The sequence below is a fragment of the Nematolebias whitei genome, chromosome 2 (assembly GCF_014905685.2).
Source record: "Nematolebias whitei isolate Nwh7 chromosome 2, NemWhi1, whole genome shotgun sequence".
In the NCBI taxonomy this organism is placed as follows: domain Eukaryota; kingdom Metazoa; phylum Chordata; class Actinopteri; order Cyprinodontiformes; family Rivulidae; genus Nematolebias; species Nematolebias whitei.
The window spans coordinates 52,841,563-52,847,074 of NC_056499.1; positions in this window are offsets into that span (position 1 = coordinate 52,841,563).

Genomic DNA, 5,512 nt, shown 5'->3' on the forward strand with positions numbered 1-5,512 from the left:
GGTCCAGATGAACACCATCCTGATGCATCATCCAGAGGGTCCAGTCCATCATCCAGATGACATCAATGCATCTCCTGACGATCCAACCCATTGTTCCAGAGAGTGACATCACCATGCCTTCCAGAGGACCCCTTGGCCTTCACATGGAATACCCTCGAGTTTCCTTTTCCTTTCTGTGGAATTATCGCTTTGAACTCAAATGGAATACCTTTGTCTTTCCTGTTTCACATTGTGGAATTAACCCTTTTGAACCCACTGGGAATAACCTAGAACACTGATCCTTTCCCTATCTGGAATTATTCCTTCAGACTTCATATGGGATAACTTAAACCTTGTTTTCCTTCCATGGAATTATAGACTTTGACTTTTGGGAATCTACTACAACGTTCTTGGAACATTCCTGATGTGTGGACAACGAGTTTTTCGATTCACAACCATCAGGGGTGAAAATCGAAAAGTGGAGGAATATGTAGGGGAACACCACCTCAGAAATGGAACACCACCTCAAAAACAGTTCACCTCAACTTAAACAGAAACAGTTCACCTCATCTCAAACAAACATCATTCATGTGTTTTGTGTTTTGAACTGTTTAAAATAAGATGCATCTATTCCCTTGGGAACCAACAGACTTTATTTTACAGGTGTTCAACTCAGCTCACAAACTCCTTAGTTGACACTAATGTGAATGTATATAAAAAAAACTGTCACTGTGTTAACCTCTGCCAATATGAACTCATTTCACATGAAACGGACAGATCGTTTTAATGAGAGCTTGTGGTTCAACTGACCTCCAAGTTGGAAACATCTGCCGAGACTTTAACTTTTATCAAAAAGGAGTATTCCTCCCAGGATAGTTTCCAATGAAGATAACACATTTTAAAGAAACCTTTGTTTCATGACATTTTCTTTCCAGGAGAAGAACAGCGACACCTTATGAACATTGCATGTTATTTCAAAATATGTCATATCTGAATGTTTATTTATGAAAATGTGTGTTTTCAGTAATCTCTTTAAGATAATCATGTTTTATTTTTCTCCTTTTAAAAGAAGAGTGACTTTTTAAAGGCAGACAGAGAAAATGGACTGTGAGTTTATCAAACATGACAAAGAGTTAGGACCACCCCCTCTTCTGAGGTGTGGACCAAAGTCAGTCTGTAACACAGACAGTTAAGTTGAGTTTCACTTCTACACTACTTCTTCACTTATACTTCTTCACTCTACTTAATCACATCTTCTTCAAGCATTGAACTTAGAGCAAACTTCAGAGAAGAAACTTCCTCCTAGTGAGATGTCCTGGGACATCTCACAATAATATTGCTTGATATACACCACAGTTAATTTAGACACAGTTTCAACTACTCCAAAAACAGAACAAAATCTGCCTTTTTTAAGTTTCACAGATTTGAATAATCAAGTAGACCTTTGGTTCTCACCAGAAGCAGAACCTGGCATTAACCTGACATTTGTTGCCAGAGCCATCGAACTGCAGAGTGGGGAAATCCCAGCTGACTCCCATATGGACCCTCGTCCCTCCAAGATGACAGGTGAACGGTGAGGATGACTCAGCCTCTCAGTCACCAGAACATCTGGACTGGTACCATTTTTTTAAGCAGCTGTTGGACCATTCTGACCATCTCATTCTGGTAGGACAAGAGACCTTTAATGCCTTTCTGGTGATCATACATCACAATAATTTTGCTTGATATACACCACAGTTAATTTAGACACAGTTTCAACTACTCCAAAAACAGAACAAAATCTGCCTTTTTTAAGTTTCAAAGATTTGAATAATCAAGTAGACCTTTGATACAAAGCTATTTCGTTATTCATTTGTTTGTTATGAATAATCTTTATCAGATATATCACAGATCTAAAAAAAAATAAATCTGGTCCTCTGGACATTCAAAAAAACAAAACAAAGCAAAACAACAAAAAAATTTAGAAACGTTTCAGACTTTGTGGATAAGGTGAGGGATGTCATCATGGAGACTGATGAAACAATGGTCTCTTTTGATGTCACATCACTCTTTACGTGCATTCCTGTTGATGATGCAGTAGAGGTGGTCAGTTTAAAATTAAAATCAGACACCACTCTGAGCAGCAGGACCACGCTTTCCACAGAACAACTGTGTCAACTCTTGAAACTGTGCCTGCAGTCAACCTACTTCACATATGGGGAGCAATATTATAGGCAGAAACATGGGTGTGCTATGGGGTCTCCAGTTTCTCTTATTGTTGCCAACCTGTACATGGAGGAGGTAGAAAAGAGAGCCTTGACATCCTTTTCAGGGACACCACCAAGTCATTGGTTCAGGTATGTTGACAACACCTGGGTTAAAATTAAATCTCAGGAAGTCCAACATTTTACTGACCACATCAACTCTGTGGATAAATACATCAAGTTCACACGAGAAGATGAAAAAAATGGCAGGTTGGCTTTCTTGGACTGTGAGGTCTCAGTCTCTGATAGAGGACATTTGCAAACCGAGGTGTACCGCAAACCCACCCACACAGACCAGTATTTGCAGTTTGACTCCCATCACCCTTTGGAGCACAAGTTAGGAGTCATCAGGACTCTGTATCACAGAGCAGACAGCGTCCCCACTAGCTCAGGAGCCAGGCAGAAGGAGAAATCCCACACAAGACAGGCTCTAGAGCAATGTGGATATCCTAACTGGGCCTTCCTGAAAGCAGAGAAGAAACCCAAACAGGACTCCAGTCAGCCATCAGGTGAAAAGGAGGAACCCAGACCAGTGGTCATTCCATATGTTGAGGGAGTATCAGAGAAACTGAGATGTTTATTTTCTAAACATAACGTCCCAGTGGCTTTTAAACCCCAAAATACATTACGGCAAAGACTGGTTCATCCCAAAGATCCAGTCCCCCGGCACAAACAGAGTAATGTTGTGTATGCTGTTCAGTGTCAGGAGGGCTGTGATCAGTCTTACATCGGGGAAACAAAACAGCCACTGGCCAAAAGGATGGCCCAGCACAGAAGAGCAACATCATCAGGCCAGGACTCTGCGGTCTACACTCATCTCCAGGCCAGCTGTCACTCTTTCAGGGATGAAGATGTTCACATCCTGGATAGAGAGGAACGATGGTTTGAGAGAGGAGTAAAGGAGGCCATCTTTGTGAAAAGAAATCGTCCATCATTAAACAGGGGTGGAGGCCTACGTGTTCAATTGTCCCCCTCTTACAATGAAGTGATTGCTAGTATCACTCAGCCCTCTGTGAATAGTAAACAGCCATCAGTGTGCTAATGATCCATTGTTAGGCTGATGGTCCTTCTTGAGCATGTGATCAGCTGGTTTTGGTTGTCAGCAGCAAAACTGGTTGATCCACTCTGAGAAGGTGCTATTTAAGAGACTGAGCTGAATACAACACCTCAGACTGAGGAAGTCTCTCGGATGAGAGACGCAACGTTTCTACATTTTTTTGTTGTTTTGCTTTGTTTTGTTTTTTTGAATGTCCAGAGGACCAGATTTAACTTTTTTAGATTTTTCTACCTGGATTATTGAGCATGCATCAGGATATATCACAGATCATTATTTTTATAATAAAATACATAAAATCAACTAAATTTGTGATTATTTTGGCATTTCTGTGTGTATTAACTGATTTTAATGCCATTTAAACATGAGAAAAGAATTCATTAGAGCACGAAACTTGAGTCTGATTTAATAATTTCTTGTTTCAGAACCGGAAAGCAAGTGGTGCCCCTTCAGAATAAAATTACTAATAAAAATTCAACGATCTGAGGACCCCTTTCCTCTACAGGTATGACCACGACACAGTTGTGGAGTTTTCTGTGTCAATGCCTGGCCATCGTGCCATCCTGGTTCAGTCCTTCCAGTCTCAAGCTCAGGCCTGTCATGGCGGCTGTCTCCATGATCCTCCATCTACCTGCATGGAACGAACTCTACAAACCCGTTCGGTTCTGTGGGGAACCTTGAATGTTCTTCATCTGCCCGACCCAGTTCTGGAGGGCAGTCTGGGAGGGCAGCTGCTGTGGTCTTTATTATTATCATGCTGCTGATGGACCTGCTAACAAGACCATGCTGCTAACCGAACCACACTGCTAACTGGACCATGTTGCTAACTGGACCATGTTGCTAACTGGACCATGTTGCTAACAGTACCATGCTGCTAACTGGACCATGTTGCTAAGATAACCTCACTGTCATCAGAACCACTCTGCCAATAGGACCATGCTGCTGTAGATTTATTTATTTTCACTTTTGGCACCTTGTTTCTGTACTTTTGCTGCATTCTTTGAATAAATCCCAGTGTCTGTTAGTTTAGTTTATGTTAGTGCTCACATTAAGCGTGTGAATTACAGCCGAACAGAACCTGAGAGAATCGGGCTGCTGTTGTTCAGTGTATTGTTTTACACTATTAGTGACTGACATATCTTAGATTTTTCAGCGCACTGTTGGACGTTCGTTTAGTGTATAGTTTATATCATAGATCCTTATTTACTGATTCTTACACTTTATTTTTGCTCCAAAAAAGTTAAATCTGGTCCTCTGGACATTCAAAAAAACAAAACAAAGCAAAACAACAAAAAAATGTAGAAATGTTTCGCCTTTCATCCGAAAGACTTCCTCAGTCTGAGGTGCTGTATTCAGCTCAGTCTTATAAATAGCACCTTCTCAGAGTGGAGTTTTTTTGAATGTCCAGAGGACCAGATTTAACTTTTTTGGATTTTTCTACCTGGATTATTGAGCATGCATCAGGATATTTATTTTTTGCTGTTGTTGGGTGTAACTGGGACCCTGCGTACACAATTTTGTTCTACTACATGTACCACATGTGATGACAATAAAGAACCTTGAATTCTTGAATCTAATTTAACATCTGAAACACTGACTGAGTCAGAGGCACATGTTGGCTAATGTTAGCAAGATGTAGTGGCCATCTTGAACTAATTGACTACCAAAGTCACCTTCTGAGAGTTTCATTCAAATCTGTCCAATGGTTCATTAAATATTTTGCTAATAGACAAGAACACACATGCCCACAGACAGACAAAAACATTATCGCCCCAACTTCACTTAAATGATGGGCACTATTTATTACAACTTTACAGCTAAATACATAAAAACAACAACACTGGAGAAAAACCAATCAGAAGAGGAATGCTGGGTTAAAATATTGTTCACTTTCTCACTTTGTCAACACTGTCTCACTCTGTACAACACTGCCTCACTCTGTACAACACTGTCTCACTCTGCCCAATATTGTCTCACTCTGTCCAACTGTGTACCAAACTGTCCAAAACTGTCTCACTTTGTCCCACAGTGTTCCAAACAGTCCAACACAGTCTAACTCTGTCACTTTCTCACTCTGTCAACACTGTCTCACTCTGTACACCACTGCCTCACTCTGTACAACACTGCTTCACTCTGTACACCACTGCCTCACTCTGTACAACACTGCCTCACTCTGTACAACACTGCCTCACTCTGTACAACACTGCCTCACTCTGTACAACACTGGCTCACTCTG